This window comes from Bubalus bubalis, chromosome 2, assembly GCF_019923935.1.
Source record: "Bubalus bubalis isolate 160015118507 breed Murrah chromosome 2, NDDB_SH_1, whole genome shotgun sequence".
Classification (NCBI taxonomy): Eukaryota; Metazoa; Chordata; class Mammalia; order Artiodactyla; family Bovidae; genus Bubalus; species Bubalus bubalis.
The window spans coordinates 53,914,165-53,935,708 of NC_059158.1; the positions used below are offsets into that span (position 1 = coordinate 53,914,165).

Sequence of the window (21,544 nt, forward strand, 5' to 3'; positions counted from 1 at the left end):
ATCTCTCCTTGCTATCCTCAAGAACTCTGCATTCAGCTGGGTATATTTTTACCTTTCTCCCTTACTTCTCCCATCTCTTCTTTCCTCAGCTATTTGTAAAGCCTCCTACAGTTCAGTTCAGTTCAGTTCAGTTCAGTCACTCAGTCGTGTCCGACTCTTTACGACCCCATGAATCGCAGCATCCCAGGCCTCCCTGTCCATCACCAACTCCCGGAGTCTACCCAAACCCATGTCCATCGAGTCGGTGATGCCATCCAGCCATCTCATCCTCTGTTGTCCCCTTCTCCTCCTGCCCCCAATCCTTCCCAGCATTAGGGTCTTTTCCAATGAGTCGGCTCTTCGCATGAGGTGGCCAAAATATTGGAGTTTCAGCTTCAACATTAGTCCTTCCAATGAACACCCAGGACTGATCTCCCTTAGGATGGACTGGTTGGATCTCCTTGCAATCCAAGGGACTCTCAAGAGTCTTCTCCAACACCACATTTCAAAAGTATCAATTCTTCAGCACTCAGCTTTCTTCACTGTCCAACTCTCACATCCATACACGACTACTGGAAAAACCATAGCCTTGACTAGATGGACCTTTGCTGGCAAAGTAATGTCTCTGCTTTTGAATATGCTATCTAGGTTGGTCATAACTTTCCTTCCAAGGAATAAGCATCTTTTAATTTCATGGCTGCAATCACCATCTGCAGTGATTTTGGAGCCCCCCAAAATAAAGTCTGACACTGTTACCACTGTTTTCCCATCTATTTCCCACAAAGCCTCCTTAGACAACTACTTTCCTTTTTGCATTTCTTTTTTGGGGGGATGGTTTTTGTCACCACCTCCTGTGCAGTGCTATGAACTTTCAGCCATAGTTTTTCAGGCACTCTGTTTACCAGATATCTTTTGAATCTTTTTGTCATTTCCACTATATAATCATAGGAGATCCGACTTAGATCATACCTGAGTGGCCTAGCAGTTTTCCCTACTTTCTTCAATTTAAGTCTGAATTTTGCAATAAAGACCTCATGATCTGAGCCACAGTCAGCTCCCAGTCTTGTTTTTGCTGACTGTATAGAGTTTCTCCATATTCACCTGCAGAGAATATAATCAATCTGATTTTGATTTTGACCATCTGGTGATGTCCATGTGTAGAGTCATCTCTTAGGTTGTTCGAAGAAGGTGTTTGCTATGATCAGCGTGCTCTTTTGACAAAATCCTTAGCTTTTGCCCTGCTTCATTTTGTACTCCAAGGCCAAACTTGTCTTTTATCCTGAGTATCTCTTGACTTCCTACTTTTGTATTCCAATCTCCCATGATGAAAAGGACATCTTTTTTGGTATTAGTTCTAGAAGGTCACTTTCATGAAAGTGAAAGTGTTAGTCTCTTAATCCTGTCCAACTCTTTGTGACCTCATGGACTGTAGCCTGCCAGGCCCCTCTGTCCATGGAATTCTCCAGGCAAGAATACTAGGGTTGGTTGCCATTTTCTTCTCCAGGGGATCTTCCTGACCCAGGGATTGAACCCAAGTCTCCTGCATGGCAGGCAGACTCTTTACTGACTAAGCCATCAGGGAAGTTTCATAGAGTCATTCAATTTCAGCTTCTTTGGCATCAGTGGTAGGAGTGTAGACTTGAATTACTGTGATATTGAATGGTTTTCCTTGGAAATGGAAATGAATGGAGATCATTCTGTCCTGTTTGAGACTGCACTCAAGTACTGCATTTTGGACTCTTTTGTTGACTATGAGGGCTACTCCGTTTCTCTTAAGGTTTTCTTGCCCACAGTAGTAGATATAATGGTCATCTGAGTTAAATTCACCCATTGCAGTCCACTTTAGTTCACTAATTCCTAAAATGTCGATGTTCACTGTTGCCATCTTCTGTTTGACCACATCCAATTTACCTTGATTCATGGACCTAACATGGACCTATGCAATATTGTTCTGTACAGCATAAGACTTTACTTTCACCACCAGACACATCCACTAATGGGGGTCATTTCTGCCTTGGTTCAGCCTTTTCATTCTTTCTGGAGCCATTTTTTTTTTCTCCACTTTTCCCCAGTAGAATACTAGACACCAACCAACCTGGGAGAGCTCCTCTTCCAGTTCTATATTTTTTGCCTTTTCGTATTGTTCTTGTGGTTCTCAGGCAAGAATACTGAAGAGGTTTGTCATTCCCTTCTCTAGTGGACCGCATTTTGTAAGTACCTTTTGCAACACAATTGCATTCATTTCACATGCTAGCAAGTTAATGTTTAGTATCCTTCAAGCTAGGCTTCAACAGTACATGAGCTGAGAACTTCCAGATGTACAAGTGGGATTTAGGAAAGGCAAAGGAACCAGAGATCAAATTGCCAACATCCATTGGATCATAGAAAAAGCAAGGGAATTCCAGAAAAAATTCTGCTTCATTGATTACACTAAAACCTTTGACTCTGTGGATCACAACAAACTGGAAAATTCTTAAAGAGATGGAAATACCAGACCACCTTACCTGACTCCTGAGAAATCTATATGCAGGTCAAGAAGCAACAGTCAGGACTGGACATGGAACAATGGACTAGTTTGAAATTGGGAAAAGAGTATGTCAAGGCTGTATATTGTCACCCTACTAATTTAACTTCTATGCAGAGTACATCATGTGAAATGCCTGGCTAGATGAATCACAAGCTGGAATCAAGACTGCCAGGAGAAATATCAACAGCTTCAGATATGCAGATGGTACCACTCTAATGGCAGAAAATGAAGGGGAGCTAAAGAGCCTCTTAATGAAATTCAAAGAGGAGAATGAAAAGCTGGCTCAAAACTCAACATTAAAAAAATGAAGATCTTGGCATCTGGTCCCATTATTTCATGGCAAATAGATGGGGAAAAAGTGGAAGCAATGACAGATTTTATTTTCTTGGATTCCAAAATCAAGGCAGACGGTGACTGCAGTCACAAAATTAAAAGACTTTTGCTCCTTGGAAGAAAAGTTATGACAAACCTAGACAGAAGCAGAGACATCACTTTGCTGACAAAGGTCTGTACAGTCAAAGCTATGATTTTCCCGTAGTCAGGTATGGATGTGAAAGTTGGACCATAAAGAAGGCTGAGTGCTGAAGAGTTGAACTGTGGTGCTGGAGAAGGCTCTTCAAAGTTCCTAGGAGAGCAAGCAGATCAAGCCAGTCAATCCTAAAAGAAATCAACCCAGAATATTCATTAGAAGTACTGATGCCCAATACTTTGGCTCTCTGATGCGAAGATCCAACTCATTAGAAAAGGCCTTGATGCTGGGAAACTTTGAAGACAGGAGGAGAAGGGGATATCAGGGGATAAGATGGTCAGATGGCATCATCACTGACCTCTTATAAGGACTCTTGTGATTACATTGGGCCCACATAGTTGATTCAGGATTTTATCCTCAAGATTTTTAATGTAATCACATTAGTAAAGTCCCTCTTTCCCTAGATAGTAACATTCACAAACCCTAGGGATTAGAATGGAGAAGGCAATGGCACCCCACTCCAGTACTCTTGCCTGGAAAATCCCATGGATGGAGGAGCCTGGTAGGCTGTAGTCCATAGGGTCGCTAAGAGTCGGACACGACTGAGTGACTTCACTTCCACTTTTCACTTTCATGCATTGGAGAAGGAAATGGCAACCCACTCCAGTGTTCTTGCCTGGAGAATCCCAGGGACGGGGGAGCCTGGTGGGCTTCCGTCTATGGGGTCGCACAGAGTCAGACACGACTGAAGTGACTTAGCAGCAGTAGCAGCAGCAGGGATTAGAACATGGGCAATTTTTGGCAAAAGGGGGCATTATTCTTTCTAGAAGAAATGATAGGAAAATGTGACTTTAGGTTGCAAAAATTTTAAAACTTGAAACACACACACACAAAAAACATGATGTGAAAAAAAATAAATCCATGAATTTGGCTTCATCAAGTTAAAACATTTTGCTCTAAGGAAATGTTAATAAAAAGGCAAGTTTCAGGATGGAATAAACTATTAATATTTGAAAAATGTATATCTAACAAGAGATTTCCTGTACAATATATAAAGAACTCTTACAACTCAGAAAGAATGTAATCCAGTTTTCTTTTTATTGGAATACAATTACTTTACAGTATTGTGTTAGTTTCTGCTGTATAACCACATGAATCAGCCCTATTATACATATATTCCCTCCCTCTTGAGCTTTTCTCTCCCACCCCATCCTACTCCTCTCGGTCATCACAGAACACCAAGCTGAGCATCCTGTGCGGCAGCTTCCTACTAGCTATTTTACACATGGTAGTGTTTTCTCAGGGCGTATGTCCAGTAGTGGGATTACTGGGTCATACTGCACTTCTATGCCTAGTTTTTTAGTTCTCCACAGTGATAGTATCAATTTATGTTCCCACCAACAATGAAAGAGGGTTGTCTTTTCTCCATACCCTCTGCAACATTTATTGTTTGTAGGTTTTTTTTTTTTTTTTATGGTGGCCACTCTGGCTGGTGTGAGATGATACCTCATGTAGTTTTGATTTGCATTTCTCTAGTAATTAATGATGTTGAGCATCTTTTCATGTACCTCTTGGCTATCTATATGTCACACTTAAAGAGATGTTTATTTAGGTTTCCACCCATTTTTTTTTTTTTTATTAAATTGTATGTTTGCTTTGTTTTTTTATTGAGCTGTGTGAGCTGGTTGTATATTTTGGAGATTAATCCAAATGTTTACTGCTTCATTTGCAAATATTTTCTCCCATTCTGAGTGTTGTCATTTCATCTTGTTTGTGTTTTCCTTTCCTGTGCAAAAGCTTTTAAATTTAATTAGATTCCATTTGTTTATTTTGTTTTTATTTTGATTACTCTAGGACATGGGTTGAAAAAGATCTTGTTGTGGTTTATGCCAAAGATTATTTTTCATATGTTTACCTCTAACAGTTTTATAGTGTTTGATCTTACATTTAGGTCTTTAATCAATTTTGAGTTTGTTTTTGTATATGGTGTTATTTTTATTGTTTGTGCTGTTTGTGCGAGGTTGAGTCTGACTCTTTGTCAGACTCCATGCTCCATGGACTGCAGCATGCCAGGCTTTCCTGGCCTTCACTGTCTCCTGGAGTTTGCTCAAACTCATGTCCAATGACTCAGTGATGCTATCCAACCATCTCGTCCTCTGTCATCCCCTTCTCCTTTTGTCTTCAATCTTTCCCAGCATCAGGTTCTTTTCCAATCAGTTGGCTCTTCACAACAGATAGCTGAAGTATTGGAGCTTCAGCATCAGTCCTTCCAATGAATATTCAGGGTTGATTTTTTTTTAGGATTGACTAATTTGATCTCTTTGCAGTCCAAGGGTCTCTCAAGAGTTTTCTCCAGCACCACAATTCAAAAGCATCAATTCTTCAGCACTCAGCCTTCTTTATGGTCCAACTTTCACAATTGTACATGACTATTGGAAAAAACCATAGTTTTGACTATATGGACATTTCTCAGCAAAGTGATGTCCCTGCTTTTTAATATGCTGTCTAGGTTTGTGATAGCTTTTCTTCCAAGAAACAAGAGTTTTTAAAATTACTTGGCTGCAGACCATCTTCAGTGATTTTGGAGCCCAAGAAAATAAAACCTGTCATTGCTTCCACTTTTTACTCTTCTATATGCTATGAACTGATGGGGCTGGATGCCATGATCTTAGGTTGTTGAATGTTGAGTTTTGAGCCAGCTTCTTCAGTCTCCTCTTTCACCTTCATCAAGAGGCTCTTTAGCTCCTCTTCACTTTCTGCCATTAGAGTGGTATCATCTGCATATCTGAGGTTGTTTCTCTCAGCAATCTTGACTCTAACTTGTAATACATCCAGCCTGGAATTTTCTATGATGTACTCTGCATACAAGATTTGTAGTGTTCTAATTTCATTTTTCACATGTTCACTTCCGTCGCTCAGTCCTGTCCGACTCTTTGCGACCCCATGAATCGCAGCACACCAGGCCTCCTTGTCCATCACCAACTCCCGGAGTTCACTCAGACTTACGTCCATCGAGTCAGTGATGCCATCCAGCCATCTCATCCTCTGTCGTCCCCTTCTCCTCCTGACCCCAATCCCTCCCAGCATCAGAGTCTTTTCCAATGAGTCAACTCTTCGCATGAGGTGGCCAAAGTACTGGAGTTTCAGCTTTAGCATCATTCCTTCCAAAGAAATCCCAGGGCTGATCTCCTTCAGAATGGACTGGATTCTTGGACTTGGATCTCCTTGCAGTCCAAGGGACTCTCAAGAGTCTTCTCCAATACCATAGTTCAAAAGCATCAATTCTTTGGCACTCAGCCTTCTTCACAGTCCAACTCTCACAGCCATACATGACCACAGGAAAAACCATAGCCTTGACTAGATGGACCTTTGTTGGCAAAGAGTAGATTTCCAAGCACCACTTATTGAAGAGGCTGTGTTTTCTCCATTGTATATTCTTGCCTCCTTTGTCATATATTAGGTGGCCATATATGTGTGGGTTTATCTCTGGGCTTTCTATCCTCTCTCTCTGGTCTGTATTTCTATTTTGTGTCAGTTCTGTACTATTTTTATTACTGTACCTTTGTAGTATAGTTTGAAGTTGGGGTGCCTCATTGCTCCAACTCTATTTTTCTTTCTCAAGCTTACTTTGGCTATTTGGAGTCTTTTGTATTTTCATGCAAATTGTAAAATTTTTTGCTCTATATCTATGAAGAATGCCATTGGTCATTTGAGAGGAATTCTGTTGAATCTGCAGATTTCTTTGGGTAGTATATTCATTCTCAGTATATTGATTCTTCCAGTCCAAGAACATGGTATATTTCTTCATCTATATGTGTCTTCTTCTTCTTTTTTTTAATCAACATTTTATAGTTTTCTGAGTACAGTTCTTTTGCTTCCTTGATGCATGCATCCTCAGTCGTGTCCAACTCTTTGGGACTCCATGGACTGTAACCTGCCAGGATCCTCTGTCCATGGAATTTTTCAAGAAAGAATACTTGAGTGAGTTGCCATTTCCTCTTTCAGGGGATGTTCTGAACCCAGGGGTTGAACCCATGTTTCCTGTGTCTCCTATATTAGCATTCAGATTCTTTGCCACTGAGCCACCTGGGTAGCCCGTTAGGGAGGCTTATTCCTAGGTATGTTATTCTTTTTGTTGGCATGGTAAATGGGATTATTTCTTTAATTTCTCTTTCTGCTCCTTTATTGTTGGTGTATAGGAATACAAGAGATGTCTGTGCATTAATTTTGTATCTTGCAACTTTACTGAATTCAGTGATTGGGTCCAATAGTTTTCTAATGGCATCTTTAGGATTTTCGATGTAGGGTAACATGTTATGTGGAAGAAGTGGTAGTTTTACTTCTTTTCCAATTTGTATTCCTTTTGTTTCTTTTTCTTCTCTAGTTGCTGTGGCGAGGACTTCCAAAACTTTGTTGAATAAGAGCTGTGAGAGTGGATATCCTTGTGTTATTCCTAATCTTAGGGAAAATACTTTCAGTTTTTCATCATTGAGAATGATATATGCTGTGTATTTGTCATGTATGGCCTTTATTATACTGAAATAGTTTCCCTCTGTGCCTGTTTTCTGGAGAGTTATTATCATGGATAGATGTTGAATTTTGTCAAAGAGCTTTTATGCATCTATTTAGATGATCATATGGTTTTTATTGTTTAATTGTTAATATGATGTTTCACATTGATTGATTTGCATTATTGAAGAATCTTTACGTTCCTGGGATAAATCCCACTTGATCATGGTGTATGACCTTTTAATGTGTTGTTGTATTTTGTTTGCTAGTATTTGTTGAGGATTTTTTTTTGGCTATGTTCATTGGTGATATTGGTCTATTATTTTCTTTTTTAGTTATATGTTTGTCTGGTTTTGATATCAGAGCAATGGTCTCATAGAATGAGTTTGGGAGTGTTCCTCCCCCTGCAATTTTTTGGAAGAGTTTGAGCAGAAAAAGTGTTAGCTCTTCTCTAAATTTGATAGAATTCACCTCTGAAGCCATCTGGTCCTGGGCTTTTGTTTGTTGAAAGATTTTTACTTATAGTTTAAATTTCACTACTTGTGATTGGTCTGTTTATATTTTCTAATTCTTCCTGGTTTAGTCTAAGAAGGTTGTACATTTCCAAGAATTTGTCCATTTCTGGGTTGTCCGTTTTATAGTATAAAATGCTCGTCGTAGTCACTTATTATTTTTTGTATTTCTGTGGTGAAAATTGTGATTTCTCCTTTTTCATTTCTAATTTTATTAATTTGAGTCTTCTCCCTTTTTTTCTTGAACAATCTGACTAAACACTTGCCAAGTTCATTTTTCTCAAAGAACCAACTTTTACTGATCTTTGTTATTGTTTTCTTCATTTCTATTTCATTTATTTCATTATTTACTTTGATCTTTATAATTTTTTTCCTTCTACTGACATCGGGTTTTCTTTGTTCTTCCTCTAGTTGCTTTAGGTGTAAGGTTACATTGTTTATTTGAGATATTTCTTGTTTCTTAAGGTAATATTTAGTTACTATAAACTTCTCTCTTAGAACTGCTTTTGCTGTGACCCACAGGTTTTGGGTGTCCTGTTTTCATTGTCATTTGTTTCTATGTATTTTTATTTCCTCTCTAATTTCTGCAGTGATTTCTTGGTTATTTAGCAGTACACTGTTTCACCTTCATGTGTTTGTGTTCTTTAGTTTTTTTCTGTAACTTATTTCAAATCTACAGCATTGTGGTTGGAAAAATGCTTGATACAATTTTAATTTTCTTAAATTTTCTGAGGCTTGATTTGTAACCCACGATGTGATTTATCCTGGAGATTTATATCTAGGATATATAAAGAAGTCTTTAAACTTCATGAGAACACAGCCCAGTTTTTTTTTTAAACTGGCAAAAAATCTAAACTGACATTTCACAAAGAAGATGTACAGATAGAAAAAAGTATACGCAAAGATGCTCAACATCATATTTCAATGTGAAAGTGAAAGTGAAGTCATTCAGTCATGTACGACTCCTTGCAACCCCATGGACTGTAGCCCACCAGGCTCCTCCATCCATGGGATTCTCCAGGCAAGAATACTGGAATGGGTTGCCATTTCCTTCTCCAGGGGATCTTCCTGACCCAGGGATCAAACCCAGGTCTCCTGCATAGCAGGCAGACACTTTAACCTCTGAGCCACCAGGGAAGCCTAATAGGAAAATGCAAATTGAGACCCTAATGAGATGCCACTTCACACCCACTAGCATTGTTAAGATTTTCAAAACTGACCATAGCAGATGTGGGTGAAAGTGTGGAGCATCTGGACTGTCATATACTGCTGAGGGTGGTGTAAAAGAGAACGGAGAACAGTTTGCAGTTTCTTAAGAAGTTAAAAATATTCCCCTACCATATGGTCTGGTCACTCCCATCCTCAGTACTGACTCAGGACAAATGAAAGCACACATCTGTACACAATTGTTACAGCTTTATTTGAAAAGCCAAAAACTGGGAACAACACAAATGTCCCTCAGCAGGTGAGTGGATAAACACATCGTGATATATCTATACAACAGAACACTACCCAGCAATAAAACAAGTTGTTGGCAAACAAAACATATATGAGTCTCAAAATAATTATGCTGAGTGAAAATAAAAAACAGACAAAAAAATACATACTATGTGATTCTATTAATATGGAACTCTAGAAAATGCAAACTAATCTATAGTAGCAGAAAGCAGATAAAGATTCCCTGGGGATGCAGTGAGGGAGGCTATGATGGAGGAATTACAAGAATCACGAGGGAACTTTTAGAAGCAAGAGAAATGCTCGTTATCTTGCTTGTAGTCATAGTTTCACATATGTATGTAAACACATTAATTATTTACACTTGAAATATATGCAGTTACTTATGTCAATTCTACCTCAATAAAGTTGCAGAAAAGTAGTGAAAGTAGGGAAGGAAGGAAGGGAGAGAAGAAGAAGGCAAAGAAGAAAGGAAGGCAGACAGGCCAGAGTCTTGGATCTGGCAATGCAGAGGTCATTAGGGACCTCTGCCAGACTGATTTCAGTGAGTGAATGGAGAGACAGCTGGACTGCAGTGAGCAGCAAGCAGGAAATTTCTGATTCTACCGCACTGCAATCTATGTATTTCTCAAAATACTTACTGCAACAAACACACAGAAATAAAGCATACATTCCTTTAAACATATGGTGTTGAACAAACCATTGCTGAGTTCACATTAAAAAATAAACAAATCCCAAGGAGAAAAAAAGAGAAAGGGAGCTGAAAAGAATGAAATATGGTGATAGATAGAAACCCAAATAAATGCTCACTGGTTAAACTCTCTGATTAAGTGGTTGAAATGTTGGATCTTAAGAATCCAGCTACACATCAGTTATGGAAAACACACTTAAGGAACATAAAAAGACTAAAAATAAAAGAATGGAAAAATATATACTACGCAAATACTAACCCAAAGAAAGTTGGTTAAAATATAAAATATTTTAAACCTTTAAAATATAGGTTTAAAATATTAGGCTAAATATATAGGTTAAAATAAAATATATTGATGTTTGGCAAAACTAATACAATATTGTAAAGTTTAAAAATAAAATAAAATTTAAAAAAGATATATTAGTTTAAAATATAGGCTATTTAAAATAGCCTTTAAAATATAAACCTTTATTAGGGATGAAGAGAGTTGCTGTTCAGTCGCTAAGTGACGTCTGACTCTTTGCCACCAGATGAACTGTAGTGCACCAGGCTTCCCTATCCTTCACTATTTCCTGGAGTGTCTCAGATTCATGTCCATTGACTTGGCAATGCTAATCATGTCATCCTTTCCCACCCTGTTCTCCTTTTGCCTTCAGTCTTTCCCAGCATCAGGGTCTTATCCAATGAGTCAGCTTTTGCATCAGGCAACCAAAGTATTAGAACTTCAGCATCAATCATTTCAAAGAATATTAAGGGTAAATTTCCTTTAGGATTAACCCATTTGAACTCCTTCTCCAAGGGACTCTTAAGAGTCTTCTCCAGCACCACAATTCAAAAGCATCAATTCTTCAGAATTCACCTATCTTTACAGTCCAACTTTCATATCCATATATGACTACTGGAAAAACCATAGCTTTGATTACACAGACTTTTGTTGGCAAAGTGATGTCTCTGCTTTTTAATATATTGTCTAGGTTTATCATAGCTTTCCTTTCAAGAAACAAGCATCTTTTTATTCCATGGCTGCAGTCACCATCCACAGTGATTTTGGAGCCCACAGAAATAGTCTGTCCCTGCTTCCACTTTTTCCCCTTACTATTTGCCATGAAATGATGAGGCTGGATGCCATGATCTTAGTTTTTTGAATGTTGAGTTTCAAGCCAGCTTTTTCACTCTCCTCTTTCATGCTCATCAAGAGTCTCTTTAGTTCCTCTTCACTTTCTACTATTAAAGTGGTATTATCTGCATATCTGAGGTTGTTGATATTTCTTTCATGTTGCTATTTTTTCCAGCAGTCTTGATTCCAGTTTGTGATTCATCCAGCCCAGCATTTGCATGATGTACTCTGCATAGAAGTTAAATAAGCAGGGTGACAATATACAGCCTTGTCATATTCTTTTCCCAATTTGAACCAGTCCATTGTTCCATGTGTAGTTTTAACTGTTGCTTCTTGACCCACATACAGGTTTCTCAGGAGACAGGTAAACTGGTCTGGTACTCCCATCTCTTTAAGAATTTCCCACAGTTTGTTGTGATCCACATAGTCAAAGCTTTTCATAGTCAATGAAGCAGAAGTAGTTTTTTTTTTTTTTTAATTCTCTTGCTTTCCCTATGATTCAACAGATGTTGGCAATTTGATCTTTGGTTCCTCTACCATTTCTAAATCCAGCTTGTACATCTGGAAGTTCTTGGTTCATGCACTGCTGAAGTGTAGCTTGAAGGATTTTGTGCATAACCTTACTAGTATTTGAAATGAGCGTAATTATAAAGTAGTCTGAACATTCTTGAGGCTTTCCTGGTAGCTCAGATAGTAAAGAATCTGCCTGCAACGTGGGAGGCCCTGGTTCAATCCCTGGGTCAGGAAGATCCTCTGGAGAAGGGAATGGCTACCCACTCCAGTATTCTTCTCTCGTGAATTCCATGGGCAGAGGAGCCTTGGTGGGCTACACTCCACAGGGTCACAAAGAGTCGGACAAGCCTGAGTCACTTTCACATTCTTTGGAATTCCCCTTCTTTGGGATTGGAATGAAAACTGACATTTTCCAGTCCTATTTAATAGTAAAAAGAGCCAGGACTTGTGTATACATCTACTAACATAACACTGAAACATGTAAACTGAAAGATGACGGAATTAGAGGAGGAATTGACAAATGCAGCACTGACTTGAGTGGCCTTGGCCTGCAGCAGCTTGAGATGGGTCTTTGGTTCCCAGCCAGAGACTGAATTCAGGTGGGGGCAGTGAGAGCACTGAATCCTAACAAATAGATCAGTGGTCAGTGGCCAGGTCCTGGCCCCTTGGCTTTGCAGAAAAGAATTCCCATGAAGTATTATTAGGAGGAAAAAAGGGTACATGTGGATAGACACGTGGGCAGGCTCAAAGAGAGAGTCACCGAATCACGCTCTCATGGTAGTTTGAATTACTCTTTTAGGGCATTTCTTCTGGTCTTCCTCTGGCCAGTCATTTCGATTTGCCTGGTTCTGAGTCCATATTTGGTATATCTTAGGAACTTCTCAAGTGTGTGTGTTCATCTCTTAGCCAAGATGGATTCCAGTGTAGAGGTCGATGGGTAGGCTGACATCACTTACTATGAGCTGATGACCCCTACCTTTTTGACTTCCAAGGAGCATTTCTGCACACGTGTAGCCAGGGAGGTCTCCTTGAGTTCAAGAATAAGGAATATGTGGTCTTTTATCTCTTATCTGGCAGAGCCTGGCCTTCTCCATCATCCTGCTTTTATAGGGTTTTTTTCCACAGGGGAGAAACTCTTCAGACTGGGGCCCATCTGTCTCCTGCATCAGCACTATAGTGGGTGAGTCAACCCACTGCTCTTAATAGCAGATGAAAAACTAGTCAAATTGCTGAGGCTTTGACAAGGATTTAACACATAACAAGCCTCGTGAGCACTTATTAAACTCTGAATGAACCATTAGAGAATACTTGATCTTTCCAAATACCTATGGAGCATTTATGAAACGGAGTTACAGAACCAGGTCCATTTTTTGTCTCATTTTTGTCTCAAGCCAGAACACTGAGACAGGAGGTTTGCAGCAGGGGAGAATTTATTCCTTTATTTTCAAAGCAGCCAAGTGTGAAGACAGGAGACCAAATCTGGGCAGCCAGGGCCTCTGGATATTTAGGTGCTAAAGAATAAAGCTTAGGGAAAGGTGATTGGAAAAGGATTCATTTTGATATTTTGCAAAACTAATACAATTTATGTAAAGTTTAAAAATAAAATAAAATTTAAAAAAAAGAAAAGAAAAAAAATTTTTTTAAAAGGAAAAGGTGTGATAGTGCCGCCATTCTGTACATTGGTAACTAAGCTGCCCATCTCTTCAAGTTCAAAAGGTCACTGAGTGGACACTCCTGCTTGAAGTGTCTGGGGCTCCTATCCAGTCTTAACTAGCTCAGCTTGAGCTAGACGCAGCTAACTCCCAGTTTCCGCAAAACAACCAGGTAGAAATCTTATTGTTTAGGTTTATTGCCACTGGGAGGACATGAAAGTCTTTTGTAGCAACAATTAAAATAACTTTGATTAATGAAAGCAGATTAAATGTGAAATAGTTTTAACTAATGATTATCCATGGTTCAACAGGAACTTGTACTGTGCCATAAAGCCAGTTTCAACTAATTTCCAAGAACCATACAGACCACACTCTGATTACAATGTAATTAAACAGAAATCAGAAACAAAAAGATAACTAAAACATACTTCTAAATAAATTATGAGTCATAGAGCAAATCATAATGGAAATTAGAATACAATAGAATTGCAAGATAATGTAAATACCACTTATTAATACTAATGGCTTCAGACTAAATTTGTATTTAAAAGAGATATTATGTTTTGTTATCAAATATAATATTTTTTAAAGTCTGAATGAGAGATCAAGTGTAGAGATAAAATGTAAACTGTTATTGAGGAGTTTGAGAAGAAATTGGGGCGCTGTTGGAAATGGGGGCAGGAATTTTGATGAAAGCAGATTTGTTGCAGGTGATGGAAGAAGCGACAGTCAGGAGGGGTGGGGGTGGGGTGCTGGAGCCCCTTTGTCAACACTCATTCTCATCTCCCTAATGTACTTTCTGTCATCATTTCACCCTCTGTGCAAAACCCACTGTATGCAGCTCTCCAGTTCTTACAGAACAAAGTCCAGACAGCTTACCCTAGTGTTTGAAGCCTCATAAAGTTATAGAAATAACACAATCAGGAAGTGCCAGGCCTATGACAAAACAGAGAAGGTTTTCTGCTTTAGGCAGAAAACATACAAAGTTGATCCACTCATTATCCCCAGAAAAAACTCTAAGCTTCAGCAAAAAGAATACTTTTGCCTGTGAATTCAACCCTCAGACCAGTGTCAACTGAAAAAATAAACCCGGCCTAAAAGTTGAGAGTTGGGTTTATTCAGCGGGAATCGTGAGGACGTCAAGCCCAGGAGACAGCATCTCAGGTGACCCTGAGAGATAAAGTATACAGACGTTAGCAGCAAGGGGCATTGTCTCACCTTTCCTCCCTGCTCACACTGTTTGTTGAACCCATGGTAGGCAAGGCATGAGTGGGGAGGCTGGGAGAAAACTCTGCAGATACGTTTGTTCTCTCCTGACTGGCACAGCAGCTGTAGCAGCAGACACACTGCATTCTGTCCTCTCGTGGTTAACCCAGTGGACACAGCCGCACACAGCCACAGTGGCTGCTCAGATCATGCTTATATAGGGCATTGCACGTGCACAATACTATAAATCATCTCAGCTGTTACATAACCATGGATTTATAAAATGCAGGGCAAGAGGAAGAGGGGGTGGGGCAAAAGAGCCTGACCACCACCATCTTCGCTAATTTGCTCTTTCCCTACAGGCAGATAATCTGAATATTAAAAGACCACTGTTAATTAAAGAAAACCAGATCTCATACATCAAGGGCTTTACCACTCTTCTATGTAAGGGAAGATGCAAGCATCCGGGCATACTGATCAATTCTTTCATATACATCTCAGCTGTCTGTGGGCCAAATCCTGCTTTCTGATTATTCACATCCTTAATTCCTCATTTACTGTAAGGGGTGGCAGGTACAGCAGATGGCTGCCTCTTGCACTTTCTTGCATCCCCCTTAGCTCCTCAGTGCTTACCAGGGAGGAAGTGGCTGCTGGCTGCTGGAGGGCTAGTATTATTTTTCCTGGTCTCAGAAGTTTACATTTGGAAGGCTAGAATCCCTGATAGCTGTGACATATGGGATATGGTAAGAAATATTTCATTTCACACCATCCCTTAGGCACAACCTTGAAATTGAGAAATTATGTATTTGAGAATTACCCCTGAATCAACTAAGGAGGAATAAACTTTCTTCATAAGATTTAGAATCTTATTAGATTCTAATTTTAATTATTTTAATTGTTGCTACAAAAGACTTGCATGTCCTCCCAGTGGCAATAAACCTAAACAATAAGATTTCTACCTGGTTGTTTTGCGGAAACTGGGAGTTAGCTGCATCTAGCTCAAGCTGAGCTAGTTAAGACTGGATAGGAGCCCCAGACACTTCAAGCAGGAGTGTCCACTCAGTGACCTTTTGAACTTGAAGAGATGGGCAGCTTAGTTACCAATGTACAGAATGGGGGCACTATCACACCTTTTCCTTTTAAAAAAATTTTTTTTCTTTTCTTTTTTTTAAATTTTATTTTATTTTTAAACTTTACATAATTGTATTAGTTTTGCCAAATATCAAAATGAACTTCAATCAAATCAAATGCTTTTTTTAAAAAACATATTCTTCATAATCAGCATTTATACACTTCGTAGTTGTTGCTGTTCTTCAGTCACCAAGTTGTGTCTGATTCTGTGACCCCATGAACTGCAGCAAAACTTCCCTGTCCCTCACCATCTCCCGGAGTTTGCCAAAGTTCATGACCATTGAATCGGTGATGCCATCCAACCGTCTCATCCTCTGTTGCCCTTTTCTCCTTCTGCCTTCATCTTTCCCAGAATCAGGGTCTTTTCCAGTAAGTCGGCTCTTCACATCAGGTGGCCAAAGTACTGCAGCTGCAGCTTCAGCTTTCAGCTTCCAATAAGTATTCAGGGTTGATTTCCTTTAAGACTGATTGGTTTGATCTCCTTGCTGTCCAAGAGACTCTCAAGAGTCTTCTCCAACACCATAGTTCAAAAGCATCAGTTTTTTGGTGCTCTGCCTTCTTTATGCTCCAGTTCTCACATCTGGATGTGACTACTGGAAAGACCATAGCTCTGACTATATGAACCTTTGTCAGCAAAGTGATGTTTCTGCTTTTTGACACACTGTCTAGGTTTGTCAGAGCTTTCCTGCCAAGAAGCAATCATCTAATGTCATAGCTGACGTCAGCATCCTCAGTGATTTTAGAGCCCAAGAAGAGGAAATCTGTCACTGCATCCACCTTTCCCCCTTCTATCTGCCATGAAGTGATGGGACCAGATGCCATGATCTTAGTTTTTTTAAATACTGAGTTTTAAGCTGGCTTTTTCACTCTCCTCCTTCACCCTCTTCAAGAGATTTTTCAGTTCCTCTTCACTTTCTGCGATTAGAGTGGTATCCTCTGCATATCTAAGGTTGTTGCTCTTTCTCCCGGCAATCTTGATTCCAGCTTGGGACTCATTCAGCCTGGAATTTCACATAATGTGCTCTGTGTATAAGTTAAATAAACAGCCTTGTCATACTCCTTTCCCAATCTTGAACTAGTCAGTTGTTCCATACAAGAAGCAACAGTTAGAAACTTGCATGGAACAGGTTTCTAAGGAGACAGGTAAGATGGTCTGGTATTCCCATCTCTTTAAGAGTTTTACAGTTTGTTATGGTTTTAGCATAATCAATGAAACAGAGGTAGATAATTTTCTGGAATTCCCTTGCTTTCTCTATGATTCAGGAAATGTTGGCAATTTGATCTCTGGTTCCTCTGCCTTTTTTAAACCCAGCTTGAACATCTGGAAGTTCTTGGTTTGTGTAATGCTGAAGTCTAGCATGCAGGGTTTCGAGCACAACCTTACTAGCATGGGATATGACTGCAGCTGTCCAGTGGTTTGAACTCCCTTTGGCACGGCCCTTCTTGGGAACTGGGATAAGGACTGACCTTTTCCAGTCCTGTGACTACTGCTGGGTTTTCCAGATTTGCTGACATATTTAATGCAGCACTTTGATAGAAACATCATTTAGGATTTGAAAAAGCTCTGCTGAATTCCATCACCTCCACTAGTTTTATTGACAGCGGTGCTTCCTAAGGCCCACTTGACTTCCCATACCAGAGTATCTGGCTCTGGGTGAGTGACAACACCATGGTGGTTATCCAGGTCATTAAGATTTTTTTAATACAGTTCTTCTGTGTATTCTTTCCATCTCTTCTTGATCTCTTCTGCATCTATTAGGTCTTGGCCATTTCTGTCCTTTATTGTGCCCATTTTTGAATGAAATATTCCTTTGATATTTCCAATATTCTTGAAGAGATCTCTACTCTTTACCCTTCTGTTGTTTTCCTCCATTTCTTTGCATTGTTCATTGAAGAAGACCTTCTTGTCTCTCCTTGCTATTCTCTGGAACTCTGCATTTAGTTGGGTATACATTTCCCTTTCTCCCCTGCTTTTCACTTCTCTTCTTTCCTCAGCTATTTGTAAAGCCTCCTGTGACAACCACTTTGCCTTCTGGCTTTTTTCTTTGGGATGGTTTTGTTCACTGCCTCCTGTACAATATTACAAACCTCTGTCCATAGTTCTTCAGGTGCTGTTTACTAGATTTAATCCCTTGAATTTCTATATTCAAGGGATTATACTTGAGTAATCACTTCTACTGTATATTCATAGGGGATTTGATTTAAGTCATACCTGGCTGTAGTGGGTTTCCCCATTTCTTTAGCTTATACCTGAATTTTGCTATGAAAAGCTGATAATCTGAGCCACAGTCAGCTACAGGTCTTATTTTTGCTGACTGTATACAGATTCTCTATCTTTGACTACAAAGAATGTAATCAATCTGATTTCGGTATTGACCATTTGGTGATGTCCATGTATAAGGTTGTCTCTTTTGTTGTTGAAAAAGGGTGTTTACTATGACCAGTGTGTTCTCTTGGCATAATTCTGTTAGTATTTGCCCTGCTCCATTTTGTACTCCAAGGCCAAACTTCCCTGTTACTCCAAGTATCTCTTGACTTCCTACTTTTGCATTCCAATCCACTATGATGAGTAGGACATCTTTTTTTGGTGTTAGTTCTAGGAGGTCTTCTAGGTCTTCATAGAACTGGTCAGCTTCAGCTTCTTCTGCATCAGTGACGGGGGCATAAACTTGAATTCCAATGATGTTGAATGGTTTGCCTTGGAAACGAACTGAGGTCATACTGTCATTTTTGAGTTTGCACCCAGGTACTGCATTTCTGACTCTTTTGTTGGTTATGAAGGTACTCCATTTCTTCTGCAGGATTCTTGCTCACAGTAGTAGATATAGTGGTCATCTGAATTAAATTCACTCATTCCTGTCCATTTTAGTTAACTGATTCCTAAGATGTCGATTTTCACTCTTGCCATCTCCTGTTTGATCACATCCAATTTACCTTGATTCACGGACTTAACATTCTAGGTTCCTGTGCAATACTCTTCTTACAGCATCGGATTTTACTTTCATCACCCGACACATCCATGATCGAGCATCATTTCTGCGTTGGCTCAGCTGCTTCATTCTTTCTGGGACTATCAGTAGTTGTCCTCCACTCTTCCCCGGTAGCATATTGGACACCTTCTGACCTGGGGGTCTCATGTTTTGGTGTCATATCTTTTTCCCTTTCTATACAGTTCATTGGGTTCTCACAGCAAGTACACTGGGGTGGTTTGTCATTCCCTTCTCCAGTAGACCATGTTTTGTCAGAACTTTCCACTATGACCCATCCATCTTGGGTGGCCTTGCATGGCATGGCTCACAGCTTCATTAAGTTATGCAAGCCCCTTTGCTATGACAAAGCAGTGATCCATGAAGGGGATGTACACACTTTAAGGACTATTAAAGCTGGATGTCCAGTGCTCTTGCATAGACTATACCAATTTTGTAATCTGGGAGAGTTTGAGTTTATGTGCTCTGTCATGTCCAACTCTTTGCTACCCCTATGGACTGTAGCCCACCAGGTTCATTTGTCTATGGGATTTTTTAGGCAAGAATAATGGAGTAGGTTGCCATTTCCTTCTCCAGGGGATCTTCCTGACCCAGAGATCGAACTCATGTCTCCTGTATTTCCTGCACTGTTGGTGGATTCCTTACCCATGGAGCCACTGGAGAAACCAAGCCCCAATACCAATTTTGTAACTTGGAAGAGTTTAGAATATTTTTTATTTTTACTGAGACAGAGTGAGACCTCTTACCTGAATACCTGGAAGTCAAAGAAAGGCTTGACCCTCATCAAGACCCAGGCAATGTCCAGTAAAGGGATGCTGAGCAGGAAGCAGGGACAGGAATGAGACTCCCAGCATCTGGGCATAGTCAATGTCCAGATCATTGGTCATTTGGAATTTGGGATTTTGGAATTCTTCCAAAAGGCCTGAAGCATGTGAATATTGATACCAATATGAGTCTATGAGGTGACATCAAACTATGACAATGTTGAAAGAACTACTGAAATGCTCTAAAGTCAGAGGGTCCCTTCCCAGTTTAATAATAGGTCATCAAAGTGAGGGAACAGAGGTGCTTTTGAAGGCAGGAGTTACTGAGAAGGAGCCTGTAGCTGGCCCCCTGCTCCCTGTTCAATTCTCTGTTCATGAAGCACAGACTTGCCATTATACAGCCTTCCCTGCTTGCCAAGGTATATTCACATCTGACCTTCTTGGCCTTGCCAGGCCGTGGGATGTCTATAGGCCAGAGGCTGTGTTCCTGATGTACAGTGAGGGGCTTGCCACCTGGAAGCTGGGCTGCTGAAGCAAGTGTCCACAGGAGACTAGGGGGACTTCCTCTCTTGTCTTGGCTACCCCAAGGCCACCACAAAGCCCTCCTTCCCAGATGGTTTGATTTTTAATGTTTCTTTTCCTATTCCCAACTCCTTCCTGCTTTACAACATATTTGAAACTATATGATACTAAATTATTTGATGCTAATACAGTATCATTTTATTTTTTATTTTCTGAATCTACCTTATAGCTTATATACCTTACACATCACCACACCACATCATCACATTCTTTGGTGTTTGTCTGCTTTTCTCCTCTCAATTGAAGAAGATTAAAAACACATTTATTTTGAGAAACCTCTAATGACAGGTCCTCAGAATATGTACTTGGGAAAGGCTGGTTGAGTGAATGACTTCTGTGCAAAATTTGTGTGAGGAGCCTTAGCTGGAAGTGTTTGTCCTATTCCTGGCCTGGGGAATCTTTGAGCGTTAGATAACTGAATGCTAGGTAGCATTATCACAAATTTCAAAGTGTTGCATGTATAATACATGCTACAGCCGGGATATGTGGGTGAACCTCTAAAATACTGTGCTGAGAGAAAGAAGGCGATGGCATCCCACTCCAGTACTCTTGCCTGGAAAATCCCATGGGTGGAGGAGCCTGGTAGGCTGCAGTCCATGGGGTCGCAAAGAGTTTGACACAACTGAGCGACTTCACTTTCACTTTTCACTTTCATGCATTGGAGAAGGCAATGGCAACCCGCTCCAGTGTTCTTGCCTGGGGAATCCCAGGGACGGGGGAGCCTGGTGGGCTGCCGTCTATGGGGTCGCACAGAGTCGGACACGACTGAAGCGACTTAGCAGCAGCAGAGAGAAAGAAGCCAGGCCCCAAAGAATACATTCTGCATATTCTGATCATCTGAAACTTTTAGAAAAAGCAAATCTAGATTGTGTGGCAGAAACAGGTCACAGAGAGGAAGAGGGGAGATGAAGAGTGATTGGAGAAGAGCAGGGACATTTCTGGGAAAAGGAAATACTCAGGACTTTTATCATATTGGTAGTCACTGGGTTTTCCAAAAAAGTTTGTTCAGGTTTTCAGGTTATGGAAAAATGAAGTTTTTGGCCAATCCAGTACATGGGCATATACATTTGTCAAAAAGCTCAGGTCTGTATACTTTTAAGGAGATGCATATAAATGATGTTATAACAAGTTGATTGAAACATGTGTAATGAGAGAAGGAAAGTATGAAAATACTAGCACCTACTTTTCCTCCTGCTCTCAAAGCTATCTTGGGCATTTATAACATCTTGATACATGATTGCAATTTCAATAATTCTTGTGTGTGTGTGTTCTCTTTTTCCTTTGGCAGCAGCAAACCTAACTCAGAAAACACTTCTAAGTGAATGAACTTTGACTTTAATCCAGCTGGTTGCATAAGAAGGAACAGAACACAAAACAAACATATATTTGTTTGCTCTTTCTTGCTGAAATCATGAGGCAGAGATATGCTCCTCACCATGACTCACACATT

At 40.0% G+C, this 21,544-nt stretch overlaps 1 protein-coding gene across 1 annotated transcript in view; it reads left to right on the top strand.

Moving 5' to 3' along the window:
* The window catches only part of ARHGEF4 (Rho guanine nucleotide exchange factor 4), a 346,937-nt gene that overhangs the window by 135,678 nt on the left and 189,715 nt on the right, over positions 1-21,544 (top strand). The gene's annotated exons all lie outside the window — the stretch shown is intronic.